The sequence below is a fragment of the Lolium rigidum genome, chromosome 6 (assembly GCF_022539505.1).
Source record: "Lolium rigidum isolate FL_2022 chromosome 6, APGP_CSIRO_Lrig_0.1, whole genome shotgun sequence".
Lineage (NCBI taxonomy): Eukaryota > Viridiplantae > Streptophyta > Magnoliopsida > Poales > Poaceae > Lolium > Lolium rigidum.
In genome coordinates this window covers 251,092,745-251,113,607 of record NC_061513.1, presented here as the reverse complement: position 1 = coordinate 251,113,607, position 20,863 = coordinate 251,092,745, and the positions used below count along the sequence as shown (strand labels likewise).

General features: G+C 48.7%; 1 pseudogene; it reads left to right on the top strand.

The window, feature by feature from the left end:
* The first annotated feature begins 15,784 nt into the window (after positions 1-15,784).
* Positions 15,785-19,425, top strand: LOC124668533 (annotated as a pseudogene).
* The last annotated feature ends 1,438 nt before the right edge of the window (positions 19,426-20,863 follow it).

Here is a 20,863-nt window from a genome sequence, read left to right as displayed (position 1 = left end):
TGGTTATAAAGGTGGGATTAAGTATCCGGAAAGTATGAGTTGAAGCATATGGATCAACGAGTGGGATTTGTCCATCCCGATGACGGATAGATATACTCTGGGCCCTCTCGGTGGAATGTCGTCTAATGTCTTGCAAGCATATGAATGAGTTCATAAGAGACCACATACCACGGTACGAGTAAAGAGTACTTATCAGGAGACGAGGTTGAACAAGGTATAGAGTGATACCGAAGATCAAACCTCGGACAAGTAAAATATCGCGTGACAAAGGAAATTGGTATCGTATGTGAATGGTTCATTCGATCACTAAAGTCATCGTTGAATATGTGGGAGCCATTATGGATCTCCGGATCCCGCTATTGGTTATTGGTCGGAGTGAGTACTCAACCATGTCCGCATAGTTCTCGAACCGTAGGGTGACACACTTAAAGTTGGATGTTGAAATGGTAGTACTTGAATATGGAATGGAGTTCGAATATTTGTTCGGAGTCCCGGATGAGATCCCGGACATCACGAGGAGTTCCGGAATGGTCCGGAGAATAAGATTCATATATAGGATGTCATTTTATGTAAAATAAAATGTCGCGGAAGGTTCTATGGAAGGTTCTAGAAGGTTCTAGAAAAGTCCGGAAGAAACCACCAAGGAAGGTGGAGTCCACATGGGACTCCACCTCCATGGCCGGCCAGCCCTAGATGGGGAGGAGTCCCAAGTGGACTCCTCCATAGGAGGCCGGCCACCCCCACATGGGAGGTGGAAATCCCACCTTTTGGTGGGAGTCCTAGTTGGGCTAGGTTTCCCCTCTTATGGAAGGTTTTTGGTTCGGGTCTTATTCGAAGACTTGGACACCAACACTTGGGGATCCACCTATATAATGAGGGGCCAAGGGAGAGGGCCGGCCACCCCAAGACCACAAGCTGGCTGCCCCATTGAAGTGGCCGGCCACCCCCTCCCAAACCCTAGCCGCCCCCTTCTCCTCCATATCTCCCGCGTAGCTTAGCGAAGCTCCGCCGGACTTCTTCACCGCCACCGACACCACGCCGTCGTGCTGTCGGATTCAAGAGGAGCTACTACTTCCGCTGCCCGCTGGAACGGGGAGGTGGACGTCGTCTTCATCAACAACCGAACGTGTGACCGAGTACGGAGGTGCTGCCCGTTCGTGGCGCCGGAACCGATCGTGATCAAGATCTTCTACGCGCTTTTGCAAGCGGCAAGTGATCGTCTACCGCAGCAACAAGAGCCTCATCTTGTAGGCTTTGGAATCTCTTCAAGGGTGAGACTCGATACCCCCTCGTTGCTACCGTCTTCTAGATTGCATCTTGGCTTGGATTGCGTGTTCGCCGTAGGAAAATTTTTGTTTTCTATGCAACGTTATCCTACAATTATCAGCACTGGCTATTGATCAAATCACATCTTATTATAAGAAGAAATATTTCTCGGTACCAATCCCCTTGCCCCTCATTCTTTGAGAATCAGAAGGATCCTTTTCAAGTTTCCACTCCATCTTCGCAAGGGCTAGATCATGCTCTGGGCACTTCTTCACGATCTCGGTCATGGAGTAGTCGAAGATGGTAACCTTGTAGGAATCGTTCTTGAGTGCCTTGAAGGTCAAGAAGTACCCGATCTTGATTTCGTGATCGATTGCCTTGATCATCCATGTAAATCTTTCCGTCGAATTCTCTCATCTTGATCATCCATGCGTAGCCGGTGCTGGTCTTCGGCACAATGATCTTGGGGACATTGCTAATGTACTGCCTGAAGCCTTCAGGAATTGGCAACAATTCCAAGCCATCTGACATGACAACCTTGGCGAAGTGGCTTGGACCAACATCGCCATGAAATTTCCCACCCTTGAAAGGCCTCCCCATCGGCCTCTTTGCGGGCGCTGCCTTTTGCAGCTACGTTGGAACAACCATCTCCCAGGTTCTGGACACCATATGCAACCATCGAGCACTGCCACAAAGCGATCCAATTGAGGTATACTGAAGGTACCATTGCAACCAAAGTAGAAACCTCATATCAATGACCTAGACCGCACTGATGATCCTTCCGAACCAAATGCAATGCACATGCTTGAGTAACTGTACATTAACCTAGGCCGCATGGATGATCCTTTCGAACCAAATGCAATGCACATGCTTGAGTAACTTTACATTGCTCAAGGTCAGAATGGATCACGTGACAACCAATTAGTGGTCCCATTTTAATCATTGGCTTATAAGATGAGCAAACCTATGAACATTAATACGAACGCCTCATACAATAGTCAACGATATGAATCTATGTCTACCTAGGCTGGTGTACAAGCAATATTCTTGGACATAATACAAGGTAGATACATATCATATCGTTGACATTTTAATCATTGGCCCAATGATACACAAGTAATAGCTGACCTCAGTTCATAGAAGTGGGCATAATAATCTTAGGGCAGGAGTCAGCGAACCTAGTACAATACGAACACTTCTGTTAGCAAAAATGTACACGGTTCACCACTACCATAGGATTTTACCTTATTGTAATCATTTTTCAATGCACAAAATCAAGTTCAATGAGATGCATATAAATCTGGCTCATAAAAAATTGGTGCTCATATTACAACCTCAAACAGAGGGAAGAGATGATCCTACTGATCCGAGAGCATCATCAAATGCTACTTTCTGACCAAATTACTAGGTTTGGTAGAAACATTCCCCCCCCCCCGCCGGAAACATTGATGGAAGAGATAATCCTAGTCAGCCTAAGCCATGATCAAATCAAGATCGATGATCAAGCCAGTAGGTTGAGATGGAACATCCCTTCATGATGAAGTCCTTCATCATCGACATTTACATAAAAAAAAAACCCAATTGTACATCAGATCGAACCCTAGAAAACGAATCCGGCCACGTTAGGCGAAATTAAACCGTTCAGCCATTTATGAAGATGTAGATATGGTAACCACATATTGCACGAATAGAACAATTGAACTTATACGCGCAAAACCTAGCTTAATTGTCTAAATCGGCAAAAAAAAGTATAAATCTGGTTAGGCACGACCGTAAGCTCGGCAACTCAGATCGATGTACGCAATTCCAAGCACATCAGAGTGGTTTGACAACTTACAGCCATTGATGACCTCAAGGAGCAGTCCCTGGAAGCAACGGAAATGCGTCGGCACCGGAGTCGATGAAGTCCTCCGCGATGAGGGCTTCGAGTTTTAGCTTCTCCGCGGTTGCAGTAGTGCTCGTTGATCTACTGGCGGCCGAGTGGAACTACTGACGGCGAGAGGAAGGAGAGAAGACGAGCGGAGGGTGAGGATGAGAAAAGGGAGTGACAGACGAGAGGGCGGCGAGACGATTTATAGCGCACCATCTCAATGCGTGTCGGCATAAATCTTCCCTCTTTTTCCCACGCATGCAAGCATTTTTCCACATTGCGCTCGCCAGCGCCTGCCTTGCCGAGAACTCCTGAATCGAGTGTGCCTTCGAAACTAACTTTTAAACCGCTTTATGAACCGTGCGATGCAGGAACGCAGAAACCCGTCGCACACCAAACGAGCAAAATTTAGCCCAACGCATGCAGGAAACGCACTAGCGAGCAACAGACCTATTGTGTTAGCTGGGTTTCCTTGTATTCCGGAAGAAACAAAGACAAGAAATCTTAAGCCCACTTCTTTTAAAGAGCATCTCGTATAATAGAGCATCCGAAGACAATTTTAGGGCAGCAACACAAAAACTTTCCTGCCCGTAGCTGATGATGTAAAATAGAGATCCACTATATCCTAACAGGTGATGTAAAATAGGGCACTATCTCGTATAATCTAGGAATTTTATATAGATCTTTTTGAAACTTTAAAATATAATTTTTGATTTTTTGAAAATAAAGAGCTAAAGGTAGCTCGGCCTCCGTTTGCAGTTTTCGATCTAGACCGTTGGATAAAATAAAATAAAAGGGCCATAATAGTTTGATGTACAATAAAATTACTAAAGAAAATACTCAAGTAAACGGAAATTTAATTCGGCTCGCTGCTGCATATGCTTCGCCCACAAAAAAGACATATTTCTAATTATTCCAACAAAAAGCATCTCTTTGTTTGGACGAGCACATATCAAACTTGTTGAGCTGGATGGTTCTGAACCACTACTACCGGACACTACACGAATGGACGCATACGCCGACGGCCAGCTGCCCTCGGCGTAGCCACGCCTGGCCCTCGGCATAGGCTACGCCGACGGCAGCCCTCGGCGTATGGCGTCGGTGTTTAGGTCTCTCGGCATAGATAATATTGCCGTCGGTATAGCCCGGCACTCGGCGTAGCACGCTACGCCGACGTCAAAACCGTCGGCATACAAATTTGAAAATTTTGAATTCTCTTTTTTCCAAAAAAAATTTAAAAAAATATTGAAAAAATATTTTTTTCTATATGCCGACGGCAAAAGAGTTTTAAATTTTTTAAAATTTTAATTTTTTTACACCGTTTTTTTTCTTTTTTTTACTTGTTTATCTTTCACCATACACTTTTAACTCTAAGTACACCATATCAAACTTGTTCAGCTGGATGGTTTTGAACCACTACTACGGGACACTACACGAATGGACGCATACGCCGACGGCCAGCTGCCCTCGGCGTAGCCACGTCTGGCCCTCGGCGTAGGCTACGCCGACAGCAGCCCTCGGCGTATGGCGTCGGTGTTTAGGTTTCTCGGCATAGATAATATTGCCGTCGGCGTAGCCCGGCCCTCGGCGTAACGTCAAAACCGTCGGCATACAAATTTGAAAATTTTGAATTTTCTTTTTTCCAAATTTTTTTTTAAAAAAAATTGAAAAATATATTTTTCTATATGCCGACGGCAAAAGAGTTTTAATTTTTTTAAAATTTTAATTTTTTTACACCGTTTTTTTCCTTTTTTTACTTGTTTATCTTTCACCATACACTTTTAACTCTAAGTACACTTAATCTTAGGTCAAATTACAATTATGGTTAAACTTCCCAGTCGGTCACCCATCCTCAGCACGCTTAACTTTTTGGTTCCATTCGGATGAGCTTCCCTTAAAGAATTGGCACCTTGCTGATAATAATAGCCTATCAATCCTATTAACCCTTGGACCGTGATGTCACAACTCTTTATTTTTGAATTCTAAATAATTACTTAAGTAAACAATAATGAATATATAAGTAACAATGATTAATAATATTGAATTCAAATAACAATAAAATGATTTTATTTTTTGGTTTTTTCTATTTAATATGGAATAATTAATATCTTTAAATCGAAAAATCTGAATTCCACAAATAATACGTCTAAATCGATCAGAAAAATGAGAGGAATCTAAATATAACATCCATATCATCATTTGAACCTAAAAATTATAGGAATCCAAATATGACATCCAGTTTGCCATCTGGCCAAAACGGCCCCCTCGGGAGATGCAAAATGGCCGTACCGAGCGCGCTGGTGCACTGTTAGCCAACATGCTAAACGGAAAAAATTAGCACATAAAGTGATGTGCTATAGACCTAAAAACATTTTTCGCGAAATTTATTGAGCGACGGAAATTATACACCCATTTCAAATCCGGTCAATTTCCAGCAGATTCGGCGGGACACCGCAGGAAGCCGCAGGGATTCCCAAATAGCTAGCGCACACATATGGCATGTGATATGTGGTGCGGATGCGGTGTCCTACCACTACGCGGAGGTCTCGCGCAATACTAAAATACGCCCCATGTATCCGCTTCACAAAAAAAACTCGTTTTGGCACCCCGAAAATGAAAAAACCATCGCCCATGGGTCGGATTGGAAATCCGCTCTCAGGGCCATGCCTTCCTTCCCAGGGACCACGCACGTGCCAAATATGGTCTCGTTCCGACAAACTATGCGGTGTCACGGGCCGTTTCCTACTCATTTGCCCTAAAGTCCATAGAACTACGGACGTGATAGCCCTGTTTGTGAAGGGTTTTCCAAAATAATTGTCGTATTCTAATTCCGACTTTTGGAGTGGTTACCAGGACACATAAAATGATGACATGCGGCTCCAATGGATTTTCTGACTTCGTTTAAATTGTCATTTGGCCAAAACAGGCCCCCACGGAGATGTGGTATGGCCGTACCGGGCGCGCTGGTGCACCTATTCACCATCAGGCTAAACGGAAAAAAATTTGGCACATAAAGTGATGTGTCGTAGACCTAAAAACATTTTTCGCGGAATTTATTGAGCGACGGAAAGTGTACCCCTAGTTCAAATCCGGTCAGTTTCCAGCGGATTCAGCGGGACACCGCAGGAAGCCGCAGGGATTTCCAGATAGCTAGCGCGCACATATGACAAGTGATATGTGGTCCGGAGGCGGTGTCCTACTACTACGCGAAGGTTTCGCGCAATACAAAAATACGCCCCATGTAGCTGCTTCACAAAAAAAAACCCATTTTGGCACCCTGAAAATGTAAAAACCATCGCCCATGGGTCGGATTTTTTTTGAAACAGAGGTAAAAGCTTTGCCTCATCCATTAATTAAGAAGAAAGTGCATAGTTTTTAGGAGAAAACCATGCGAAAACCATACAAAGACACCACGGGGCCAAGGCCACACTCGCCACGCCACAAGAACAAACCCACTCGGACACACTGCTGATACAAGCGGACGTCGACACACTCGCAAAGACTAGCTTGCCATCCAACCAAACCGGAGCGAAGACGCCGTGCCTACTATGGGAGGAGCAGACACGGGACACTCCAACATAGCTGAAGAAGACGAACCTCTCGGAGAACTGCGCCAAAACGACCTTGTCGCCCTCGCGACACAAAGTCGATGTCCTCAACACCGTCAAGATGACGCACATTCGGAGCCGCCGCTCCGACATACCGCTGCTCCGTCGCGCCCTGCACGTCCACTAAGGCCACCACCTTCCGGGGCCGCCGCCCCGACGTACCACCGCTCGCTCTCGAGCTGCAACGCCGCACGATTCGTCCACCCGCAACCCAAGCTGCACAGGGCAAACGGCCGCAGACCACGGGCATCACACCAACTCATCGGGGCCGCCGCCCCGACATAACATCCGACCGTCCCCACCAGGACGCATCCGACTGAGCCGGATTAGAAATCCGCTTCCGGGGCCTTGCTTCCCATCCCAGGGACCACACACGTGCCAAATAAGGGCCTCGTTCCGACAAACTACGCGGTGTCACGGGCCATTTCCTACTCATTTCCCCTAAAAGTCATAGAACTCCGGACTTGATAGCCCTGTTTGTGATGGGTTTTCCAAAATAACTGCCGTATTCCAATTTCGTCTTTTGGAGTGGTTAGTAGGACACATAAAATGATGCCATGCGGCTCCGCGGAATTTTCTGACTTCGTTTAAATTGCCATCTAGCCAAAACGAGAACCCGAGGACATATAAGAAAGTGTTTGAATTGTTACTATGTTAACAGATACTATTCATGATTCAAATATGCATGATTTTGACATAAACGGATAGAGGATGTTTTTCTAAACATTTTGATACCTTATACGTATTTTTCTGACATCATATGAATTAGTTATGATTTTTACAAAATAGGACAAATTTGAAAAATTAGTCTACGCCGAGGGTGGCCGTCGGCGTAGCCCTGTCTACGCCTAGGACCAAGTATATACCGAGGGCTGCCCTCGGCGTAGACTTCGCTACGCCGACGGCAACGATACGCCGAGGGTCAGACGGCTGGCTGGCTGTGCCGGGCCATACGCCGACGGCCCCGACATTTGGCCGTCGGCGTACGCCACGGCCGTCGTCGTACGGCGCCATTCCTGTAGTGGGAGCAGCTCACAGGTTCTTGCCTCTACTTCCTCGTAAAATTCGTATGCAAAGACATGACCCCATCCATGTTTTTTTTCCCGATAGAAGCATATTGTTGCAAGCTAAAAAGATTCAAAGCATATGGATCCAGTCTAACACGCATATCTGATCATCTATCAAGTATCAATGCATTTAGAAGATAAATTAAAAGAAAGAATGTTATGCATGTACTCACGAGAAAGATTACATCAAATTCCTTGCTCGTTACAAGTCGTCACATCAGACGAAAGGCCCTCGATCGTGCATATCATTACAAAGAAGTCTAAGCAAATCTCTAGCCACGTTTGCATAAACTACTACACACACTAACTCCCGTGCCGATCAATAATCAAGCTACAATATGCCTTGCGCGGGCATCGGAAGATTGCGTTTGCACGTCAGCACTGGAATTACTGATCAAGGAAAGGTGCCTCCGAACCAGCAGGTGGGGCTAGAAAGCCAACTAACTCGTCGATACTGAAGTGCAGCCGATCCGGCAGCTCGAAATCCATGAACTCGTCGTCGATGTTCAAGTCCTGCTGATCCGGCAGCTCAAAATCCATGAACGACTCATCACCGGAGAATGATGCTTGACCAAACGGTAGCATCCCTGCCGCCGGCGCTGCACCACCGTACTCATTCATCATGCCTGGGGCTCCTTGATCTGGTGACGGCGTAGCGCCAGGCCCTGCGTATCCTCCAACGTCCGCACCTGGGAAGATCCAACCGTACTCGTATTCGTACTCGTTGACTTGATTGGAGTACGACGTCGTAGCCGGCCATGCGCTGCCGCCATCTTCATCATCCACCACTTGCGCTGCAAGGAAGATATAGTTGACCGCAGAGATGTACTCGGGCTCGTCGTGTGCTGTCTCGTGCGCGCTACCGTCGTCGCCGCGCTCCCTCCTTGAGTTCTTGCCATGTCCACTGAGCCGGATACGGTACAGCCTCTGCGACGACGAGGCGAGATGGTCCGGGGCCGTGATAGAGTACTCGTGCATGACCCATCCCGTGCTACCTTTCTCGCCGTTGCGGTGGAAGTTGAGCATGTATTTCCTCCAGGTGATCTCATCCGTGCCTCCGATGCCGGGGACGCGCAGTCTCTCGCCGTCCACGAGGGGCTTCTGCCCTTCCCAAGACCCGCCGACGCAGGTTCGCTTCTGCCGATTTCCTTTGTCGTGCTTCGTGTGTCCGTTGGCGAAGAAGAAGGCGTCGCCCTCCCGCTTGTGTTTCTCCAGGAGGTCCCATGGCGCCGCGCTCAGCAGATCGTCCTCCTCGCAGATCACGCGCTCTAAGGGGAGCGGCTGGCGAAGGATCCGACGCAGCAGGTACAGCTCCACCAGCTCGTCTTCGTCAGGGTCGAACTTGAACCCCGGTGAGAGGCCAAGGCCGCGCACGTCCTGCGTTTCCTCCATGGCGCGCCTTGCTAGCTAGGGTTTGCTGGATGGAGTTTCTCTGTGTGAGAGGTCAAGGCCGAGCACGTCCTGCGTCTCCTCCGTGTGCTATTTATGCATGCTGGGCATGCAGGGCACCAGAATCTCCGAACTGGGTTCCAATTAGAGTAGAAAACTTGATGTACAGTATTTGACATCAACCGGCCGCCGAGATACATGTAAAATTCTGTTATTCTGTTAGTATCCATTTTACAATCGGATTCAAATCAGAATTGGAGAACTTGCCGCAAAGTTTTCACGTCAACCAGCACTCCGCCCGTGGTCTGCCGTGTGGCGAGAGTGACACGTAATCTTCAAATCTGCAGCGATGTATACTTCCAATCTAGCCTGTAAATGTCGATGCATCTTCAACTCCAGGCAGGCCAGAGCCAGGAGGATCGGACAAGCGCAAAACTGCAAACGTTCAGGTCATCTGTCACGAAGTTAGCAAAAGTGCTGACCAAGGCAGTGGTGTCCGTCCTGATCTTCCTCCTCACCGTCGCCCGGCATGGTTCCTCCTCCCGAAGCTACAACGCGATATACAACTTCGGCGACTCCATCTCCGACACCGGCAATCTCTGCACGGGCGGCTGTCCGTTGTGGCTCACCAACGGCCAGCCTCACCTACTTGGGCCGCCCGACAGGTCGCTGCTCCGACGGTCACATCATCGTTGATACCCTAGCTAGGTAAATATGTACCCTTGGCGATATATCAACAATCAAGTATGGACTATGGATCGGAGTACTATGGTGCAGCTGAGTTCTTCGGTTTGCCTTTGCTCCCACCGTCCAAGGCGAACAGGACGGACTTCAAGAAAGGCGCGAACATGGCCATCATAGGCGCCACCACCACGAAGATCCACTAGAAAAAAGACTAAACTTTGTATAGGGAAAAGTTGCTCCACGGACTGCACCAGCTTTTGACGCGTGTCATCCTACACGAGGTAGGCTTCCACGATCGAACAATCCGCGACGACACGCTGCACACGTACGAACCTCGCGGCGCGAGTACAAATTCGGTTTTTCATGCCTGCGTGCCTTACACACGTACGCCAACGTCGCCCGTGTGAGTACATTAGTGGAAAACGGGGCTTTACCACCGGTTTGTAAAGGCTATATATACCGGATGTCCAACCGGTGCTACGCATCCGGTGCTAAAAGGCCCCCTAGCACCGGTTCAGTTGCGAACTGATGCTAAAGGGGCACCACGTGGCCCGCAGCGGAGCGCCCATGCGGAGGACCTTTAGCACTGGTCCTAAAGAACTACCTAGAAGATGCACTTGAGGAACCAAATCCCAGCTTCATCTTGCTTGATTGGTGGAAAGTGAATTCACTTAGGTACCAGATGTTGGCAAGATGGCAAGGAGTTTCTTGACTATTCCGGCTAGTTCCGTATCTTCCGAATCAACCTTTAGCATCGGTGGAAGGGTTCTTGATGACTATCATAGTTCTCTAAAACCGGTTATGATGGAGGCATAGTGACTTGAATGCGATGGTATGATTTTCACCCCGTTCTCACCATTCGAACACTTAAAAAATATTCATGGCTAACTTTCTCTTCTTTAGGAGGAGGAAAATGTGGAGACCATCAAGTTGCCTAAGAGTGTGATGAATAGAAACTATTGGTAAGAGATTTTTACTACATGTTCACTTGTCATATGGATGTTAGTAAAATGGAGTTGCTAATCCTATTGTTACGCGTACACTATAATGTCATGTGGATTCTACTACAATGGAGTTGGAGAATGGATAAGGATGATGCTCTTGCTACAATTAGAAGTATGTCTTATTTTATTTGTGTTGGAACTTAGAACCTAAGAGAGTGGATGTTACTCTACTTGATTTGTGTTTGAACTTGGAACCAAATTTGTAACCGTGCCGATGATGACTATGATCCATGACACTATTATCTATCATTGTGCTTGTGCATTTGTGGCTTCCGTTTTGGCGGTTTCCCAAAAATGTGCTCTAATTATTGATTCTTTTTAGTGAAATGGATGTGTGCTCGTGTAAATAAATTGATATAATGTGCTTTTTGTTGGGAAAATATGAATATATGCATGCTCTATTTGATGTTCAAAAGTTGCTAGTACATGTACTGGCTATGTTTTGTTGATGTGCGTGCGTTTCCTATATATTTCCTGGCGTTTTTCTGTGTTGGGCTCGCGAGCCAGGTCGAGTTGGACTGAGTTTTTTTAGGCCAACTCAGAATAAGCCTGTTTTTCCGACCCGTTTGACAAACGAGTTGGCCTGAGCGGAGCCCATTTGGGGCACGCTAATTGCTCGTTTGCTACGAGCCCAGCCTGAGCTAGCTCGTGTCCAACCTTAGACAGCCGCATCTGGAACAGCCCCATTATTCCCCCAAGATTACCGTAGAGTATACGTTGTTCTCGATGCTTCCCGGGGAGTTTACCTCGCTCGATGGAAAACAGAAGATGTCGGTGTTGCAGCTGTAGTGAAGTTTGTCGCCGACGGACCTGAACAGATTGGATCCGATAGGGCGGATGACTCCTTGCGTCCGGTCGCGGAAGTCGAAGCTCCCGGTCGCTAGAACGATCCCCCGGTTGAAGTTTCCAATCTAGGAGAAGGGCCGGTGGGTGTGGAAGAATACCAATGGAACCAAAATGAATCTGGCCGTTGACGATCGCCGAGTTATTGCTTGGTGAAAAAGAAACCGCCGAATCCATGACTCCAATGCTCTGATTTCCCACAAACGTCGCCAATTGACAAGAGTTAATGTCAGCAATGTCCATTGTCATGGAGTAGTGCTTTTAGGGAAAAGGGGCATTGGTGTTTTTTTTTTCGATTGGTCAGACAAACAATGTGTCCGCCGCATACTAATGGTGGGCAAGCTCGCTGGAATAACTAGGGTTTGAGCGATTCTGCTCTCAAACGAATATTGGTGCTCTCCCTGGCTGTTCCTCCTAGCCTTTTTTTTTATAGTAGGCTATGTCCCGGACACCAGCTGGGGTCGGGTACAATTTACAACATTGATTTCCCTTTACGTGCTATTGCTTGCCTATTTTATCTAATTCTTGGGATTCGGATGCTCCTGGACTTCATCGGCTTCGTATACTCCTTTCCTAGATCTGTACCAGGGATAATGATCTTGAGGAGCCAATACGATATCCCCCTATCACTTGCCCCACCTAGGGCACTGGTGCTTGCTCCCTCAACTCTAGTGTCTCATCGGGGACCACTTCCTGGGCACTACCCATTGAGTTGGCGCGTGAACATTTTCGGGGGTACCCAGCCAGGGACAATCACAAGCTCGTTACACTGCAACATCTAGGCGATGATTTCATCGATGTGGTCGCGGTCTGTTCATCGAAGAGGGTGGGGATGTTCGTCAACGGCAAGTCCGCACCCTCCCTGTTGCGGTTGACCTTTCAGTTGAGGTCATCGGAATCAGGGACCGATTGCCTCCCCATTAAGAGATGCGTCCACTCGTGGACTCCCTTGAACTCCCATACGGGGCGGGACCAACGCTGCAGAGGGGCAATGCAGAGCTTGAGGAAGTGGGAGGTTACCTGCCGGCTACTGCCCTATCAATCCCTTGCCCTTCAGCTCCTCGGTTCGCATTCCTACACCTCAATTCCATAGGAATTTTAACATCCACTCTAACCTGCTATTTATATCATACGCGTAGGATAGATGCACCTTTGCTTGTGTTCGATCCTAATGACTATTCCAACAATTTCCTTTTATTTGTACCTGCAATCCTAGCAAATTCCTATGTTTTTTTTTTCATTTCTCTATTTTGTAATCATGTGATCCATAGAAGCTTTGATAGTTTGACCACGATAAAAATATGAATGTCAGAAGCGTGTACTATTGGAAGGATTAATGGATCAAGGGTGTAAGGTTTTAGGTTTCACCCTTAAATCTCGCGAGAGAACACATATTAGAGTGTGCCACAATGCCGTGAGAGAAGAAGCCTACGATGCGGCCGAAACACCATTGTCTTTGATGTCACGAACCGGCGGCTATTATCATAACGACCCCATGAATATAATTAAGAAGCCCAGAGGATGCACTCGGCCATTGGCTGCTACATATTTTGACTAAATGTACACTGTCCAAACAGAACACAAAACAAGATAGATCGTTTCCACAACACGAGTAAAATTGAGGCACACCTCAGACATGAAAGGTGTTATGAACACGACAATCAAAAAACGAAGAACGATAAAGAAAAACGCAGCGAAAACACAAGATTTAACGTGGAAAACCCATTCCAACACAGAAGGGGAAAAACTACGGGCGTCAGCCAGCAAATATTTCACTATATGGGGAGCGTTTACAAATGCCGGTGGTTATCTTATAATCTGATAAATCCTAGCTGGTGGCTTACACGATGGATATATAGGCGGTGACAATGATCCGTACCGCAACGGGCCTTGCTCCGCTCGTTAGAAGTTAGCCTCCCTTTAGTATATGAATTTGGTCACAATATAACAAAAGGAGCATACGGATACACACCAAATGAACACTTGCTCATGAGCATGCATCATGCACATCACACTCCCAAAATATATTTCATCATCTATCAAGTACCGATGCATTCAGAAGATAAATTAAAAGAAAAAAAAAATGCTGATGTAAGTATTGCAATCTGAAAATCTATTGATGTTCTGGTATTAACACACCAACATGTCATTCACAGAGTTCACGAAAGATTACATCGAATTCCTTGGTTGTTGCAAGCCGTCGTGCATAGCATTACAAAGAAGTGTAAACAAATCGTTAGCTACGTTACACAACTAATACACACACTAACTCCCGTGCCGATCAATAATCAAGCTACAACGACATGACTTGCGCGGGCATCATCGAAGATTGCGTTTGCACGCCAGCGCTGGAATACTGATCAAGGATAAGTGCCTTCGAACCAGCAGGTGGGGCTAGAAAGCCAAGTAACTCGTCGATACTGAAGTTCAGCTGATCTGGCAGCTCGAAATCCGTGAACTCGTCGTCGATGTTGAAGTCCTGCTGATCCGGTAGCTCAAAATCCATGACCGACTCATCGCCGGAGAATGATCCTTGACCAAACGGTACCATCTCTACCGCCGGCGCTGCACCACCGTACTCATTCATCATGCTTGGTGATGGTGTAGCTCCAGGACCTGCGTATCCTCCAGCGTCCGCGTCAGGGAAGCTCCAACCGTAGTCGTAGACTTGATTTGAGCACGACGTCGCGGCCGGCCTTGCGCTGCCGTCATCTTCATCATCTACAAGATCCACCACTTGCGCTGCTGCACCATCGTACTCATTCATCACGCCTGGGGCGCCAGGCCATGCATATCCTCCAACGTCCGCACCTGGAAAGCTCCAACCGTACTCGTAGACTTGATCTGAATACGCCGTAGTAGCCGGCCATGCGCTGCCACCATCTTCATCATCTACCACTTCCGCTGCAGGGAAGACAGGGTTGGCCGCAGAGATGAGGTCGGGCTCTGCTGTCTCGTGCGCGCTACCGTCTTCGCCGCGCTCCCTCCTTGAGTTCTTGCCATGTCCACTGAGCCGGATACGGTACAGCCTCTGCGACGACGAGGCGAGATGGTCCGGGGCCGTGATGGAGTACTCGTGCATGACCCATCCCGTGCTACCTTTCTCTCCGTTGCGGTGGAAGTTGAGCATGTATTTCCTCCAGGTGATCTCATCCGTGCCTCCGATGCCGGGGACGCTCAGCCTCTCGCCGTCCATGAGGGGCTTCTGCCCTTCCCAAGACCCGCCGACGCAGGTTCGCTTCTGCCGATTTCCTTTGTCGTGCTTCGTGTGTCCGTTGGCGAAGAAGAAGGCGTCGCCCTCCCGCTTGTGTTTCTCCAGGAGGTCCCATGGCGCCGCGCTCAGCAGATCGTCCTCCTCGCAGATCACGCGCTCTAAGGGGAGCGGCTGGCGAAGGATCCGACGCAGCAGGTACAGCTCGACCAGCTCGTCGTCGTCAGGGTCGAACTTGAACCCCGGTGAGAGGCCAAGGCCGCGCACGTCCTGCGTCTCCTCCATGGCGCGCCTTGCTAGCTAGGGTTTGCTGGATGGAGTTTCTCTGTGTGAGAGGTCAAGGCCGAGCACGTCCTGCGTCTCCTCCGTGGGCTATTTATGCATGCGGGGCATGGAGGGCACCAGAATCTCCGAACTGGGTTCCAATTAGAGTACTGTAAGAAACTTGATGGCAAAGTTTTGACGTCAACCGCGGCCGAGATACATGTAAAATTCTGTTATTCTGTTAGTATCCATTTTATAATCGGATTCAAATTCTGTTAGTATCCATTTTATAATCGGAAAACCTGCTGCAAAGTTTTCACGTCAACCAGCACTCCAGCGCACTCCGCCCATGTGGACGTGGTCCGTGTGGATCAATCGATCAACGTACCACCGAGGAACGGCGAGAGTGACACACGTAAAGTTCAAATCTACAGTGACGTACTTGTACTTCCGATCGAGCCTATAAATCTCGATGCATCTTCAACTCCAGGCAGCCCAGAGAGCTAGAGGATCGGACAAGCACAAAGCTGCAAACGTTCTGTACGCCATCTCTATCTCTGTCACGCAAGTTAGCAAAAATGCTGACCAAGGCAGTGGTGTCCGTCCTGATCTTCCTCCTCACCGGTGCCCGGCATGGTTCCTCCTCCCGGAGCTACAACGCGATATACAACTTCGGGGACTCCATCTCCGACACCGGCAACCTCTGCACCGGAGGCTGCCCGTCGTGGCTCACCAACGGCCAGCCGCCGTACGGCGACACCTACTTCGGCCGCCCGACCGGACGCTGCTCCGATGGCCGGGTCTTCGTCGATTTCTTAGGTATGTAATTAACCTTGGCGCGCATCTGTACAGTGTGCATATCAACTGTCAAGTATGGAGTATGGACTAAGGAGTAGTATGATCTTGTGTACTGTACTTGTGCAGCTGAGTTCTTCGGTCTGCCCCTGCTCCCGCCGTCCAAGGCGAACGGCACCGACTTCAAGAAAGGCGCGAACATGGCCATCATCGGCGCCACCAGCATGAACTTGGACTTCTTCCAGTCTCGCGGCCTAGGCAGCAGGATATGGAACAACGGCGCCCTGGACACCCAAATCCAGTGGTTTCGGCAGCTCCTGCCTTCCATCTGCGGCAGCGCCGCCGGTGAGTGCTCCACGCCTTCGATTCTCGATTTCAGTGAGCTTGATCATGTGGCATATAAGGAATGTGCCTAAATGCAGTAGCAGTGTAGCATTGAGCCACTCTGTGTCTGCAGATTGCAAGAGCTACCTGAACGGCTCTCTGTTCATCTTGGGCGAGTTCGGGGGCAACGACTACAACGCCCCGATCTTCGGCGGCAAGGGCGTCGACGAGGCCACCAGCTACGTGCCGCAAATCATCGACAAGATCACAGGCGGTGTAGAGGTACAGTAATTCCTGAAAGAGGCGTTCCTGAAAACTTACGAGCCAACATATATGCCAAATTTTAAAGTACGTACACGCGGGAAATTACACAGACGCTGATCGGGCTGGGCGCGGTAGAAGTAGTGGTGCCGGGCGTCCTGCCGATCGGGTGCTTCCCGATGTACCTGACGCTATACGGGAGCTCGAACCAGAGCGACTACGACGGTGACGGCTGCCTGAAGCGCTTCAACGACCTGTCCATCTACCATAACCAGCTGCTCAGGCAGGGGATCTGCGACCTCCAGAGCAAGCACACCGACGTCAGGCTCATGTACGGTGACTTCTACTCGCAGGTCACGGAGATGGTCCGCTCTCCGGTGAGCTTCGGTAAGTACATGATCGATCACGCCGTCGCATCTACTCCACACAATGAACCTATTTTCGTGGCATTAGCAAAAATAGTATACGTACTCCAGTAATTAAGCAGTTAACGTAAGCACCAGCTCCACCGCAAAAAAAAAAAAAAACGTAAGCACCGGCTGCCTCCTGCGAGTAGATCGATACGCGGACGTCAGTGGAGGTGTCCGAATTGTCACAGGCCGGGCAGCTTGTTTGGCTTCGCGCGCGCTTGCAAGTGTCCTACGCATGATCGTTTCTCCCCAGATATGTACACGGTGTGTAGTACAGTTGTACACCAGTAGCAGGAAAGAGGCGAAAAAAGACATCACCAAACCCTTATAGCCTTAATTTCTCTTCCTATATGCGCAAAGAAAAGCTGCAAGCGGCTGCCGTGACGTTGTCAGATTTATCCAAATTAAACGGATATAGGAGAGAATGGTCGGTGGCGAGCTGACGAGTTACGATGTTAGGGCCGAAGGGGACGGCATGGATCAAACGGGCGTCATATTGTAACTGCTGGAAATAGAGAAATAGACGCAAGGGAGGAGAAGTGGTAGACTGATATCGCAGACGTTGGTGTCACGAGATGTTGCGGGGAGATGTTGTATAGACATTAGGGCATCTCGAACGGAGGCCCACGATCGGTAGATGGTATCCGAATCTATTTGCGCGGAATCATGGCAAGGTCCAACGACAAACTGCAAACAATTGGCTTTGCTTTAGCCTTGTCCTCCCTTGGCCTTCGTGAGCCCGTGCATCGGCGACCGTTGAAGAGGAATTGGTGTGGGTCCCCACGGTCACCCACTTCCTGGTGCTTCTTAAATGGGGATGTCAACTTGTCATCCCCACCACTTCCAACTCCACTTCATTCTCCATCTCCACTCAAATCCTAGCCCGCGCAAAAACCTTGGCTATACGTAGCAAGGGCAAAGGGGCCGTTGGTTCTTTCCCGGTTGCAATGACCACGAGGTGGGGTCCTCTTTTAGCAGTGGCGGCCGATGTTTCTTTCGCCCGCCGGTGGCCAGGACACCATGATCAAATCCCAAACCACGCTCTCAGCGCCGCATGTACATGGAGGTCAAGATCACGCGGTAGCTCGCGGAGGAAGGCCACCCGCTGCCATGGCCAAACGTCCCACATCGGCATATGAAGCAGGCACGTGTGTCGGTGCCAACCATCCCCACACGTGGCCCGGCTCATCGTCGAGAGATCATGCGACACCGGGCCTTTCTCCTGTCGGATCTGCAGCAGGACCCCGCCTCCACCGTCGATCCATCTTTGTGGGCGCAATGGTTCCAAGCATCACATGAAGATCATCGTCAATTCATCAAGGCCCACATGGAGGGCCACAATGACGACGACTATGAGCAGTACGAGGAGCCTTCAGAGCCAGGGCAGGTGTCGGCAATGAAAGAAGAGAAGCCGGAGCAGCCATCGAAGGATTGGGCGGGGTATGTATTCCCACTCCAAAATGCGGGTGGACCCATTGGTTGCACTACCGCGGCGCTTCCACACAAGATAGACCAGCGACTGTTGCCACCGTCATGCGAGCACGAGCCAGCGATGGAGTACCCGCCAGAGGAAGGCGGCGACTACGAGCCTCGCGATGGTGACCACGGTAAGACAACGAGGGTGGTTTCAAGACTGTGGTGGCGTGTGCTAGTTGGCCGCAGGTTGGGTGAAGCACTCCAGATTGTCTGGGGTTGTGGTTTTGGGGGTCGGGAGGAATCACCATCGGCTCGTCTGATACCGACCCAGTGACGCCCGCTGGTGCCCCATTTCCTTCCTGGAAGGCACCGGGTGTACCCCTACCACTCCCCTCCACATACAGGGCAAAACCCTAGGGCTAGTTGTGGCAACAGTGGCATTGTCGTTGATTTGTTTGTTAAAGGGTGTTGCTTGGTATGTGGCGTTTCAGTGTGGTAGGGGCATGGTGGGACTTCTCCGGAGGACGCGGCAGTTACGAGCCATCTTTGTTTACGTCGATCTTCCGGTGTAGGCATTAGTTTCTTTTTTCTTTATGGGTCTTTTCTTTTGGGCTTGTTTGTGTTGTGGCCCCCACAATGCTCGTTTTTATTTATATAGTAGGGCGAAAATCTATTTGGAAAAGGGTTCAATTTATTTCCCTCGCCAAAAACTGAAATGTATATTTTAATTTCATGCAACTTTCACTAGATTCTTCACCAATGCTACCTAGATTCACATTGCACGGTGTTTTTCAGGATTGAAATACGGCCTGAAAGTTTGCTGCGGCGCGAGCGGGGAAGGGTCCTACAACTACAACAACAAGGCGAGGTGTGGCATGTCCGGCTCAAGTGCCTGTGGGGATCCCGAGAACTACTTGAACTGGGACGGCATTCACTTGACCGAGGCTGCGTACCGTTCGATCGTGTATGAGTGGCTCACGGGCCCCTACTGCACGCCTGCCATTCTGCATTGAACTTACTGGTCAACAATAATGTATATCACGCACGGTAATAATGCTATGGAATGTTATGAAGAACGTAAATAGTGGCGAATGATCTTTCTGTAGAGATAGGAGTTCGCTATGATGTCCAAATACATAATTGTAGGATGAGAGTGAAACAACGGATACTTCTCTATGCAAACGTATTACTGGATTTGTGTAACTTGAAAGTACACCTCATGGTTAATAACACATTTTGTACCACCATCTGGACACACAACCATTCTCTTCTTTGCATTAAAATATATATGAGAAAACCATAGAAAATAATTGATAACAGAAATATATGTCTATATACGTCTTGTACAAAAGAGGATTGCTTCATATATTGGCACATTTCTTCTAATTTTTAAAAATCTTGTTTGATTTAGCAACCTGTTACATGTTTTTTTTACCATAAACAGTAGGCGAAATCCTACTGTGACATTTTTATTATATTTTTTCGATAAAGAGCATATATTAATATCACGGAGATACCAATTACACCCAGCTTCTGCAACAGCATCATGCCCTAATAGCATAAAGGATGCACATAGCCAAAAAAAGAGAGAAGAATTACAGAAAAGAAAAGCCCCGCTACAGAGATCGATAAACTTGAAACAACAACACTGACACCACCAAGACAACACCAGAAGATCAGCTTCTCCATAAGCGACGCCTCCAAGAAGGAAGCAATGCACAAACGTTGTCGTCGCCCGATCATAGATCTTAGGTTTTCACCCTGAAGAAAGTCCCCCCTCTCAAAACAATGTCTTCAACAAGAACATTGCCGGGCACAACCAGTTAAGGCCAGACCTTGGATTTTCACCCTGAAAGATAGAACTCCGAACTTCTCCTGTGTAGTCGCCCCCACATACAAGCCGTTGTTTGAAGTCACAAATCTCCAAGCCAATTACATCTCACCACCACGATCCGACCACCAATGCTCTTCCACCAATCTTAGCTTTCATGACCTTCTCCACTAGCACCATGGAAAGAAAACGAGCTCCATGATATTAACAGCCAACAGAGCTTCGAAGCGCTCCCACTGAAACCAAACGGTCAGATTAAAACATGGGTGCGCCCGACCGAAAACGCCCAATCCAGCAATCTTTAGCCATTGATCGCACAATGAATTTCGCCGGCAGGTCCTTCCGGAATACGACAATACAACCAGCTCGGTGGGAAGAAGCTTCCGACGATCTTCACTTGGCGCGAGAGAAACCCTAGGACTGCCACCTTTATTAGGCAGAACGGCAGGCCCTCTCCCCGCCGCCCGCCGGCAATCTGCTACGCCGCGGATGCCGCACTCTACCAGCGGCCATGAGGCAGCAACGAGAACGGCGACGGCCAAGCAGGGTCGACCCCGACCAGAACCGGCCCAACCATGCAGCGAAGAAGACAGGATAGGCAGCACGGGTATCACCCAGAT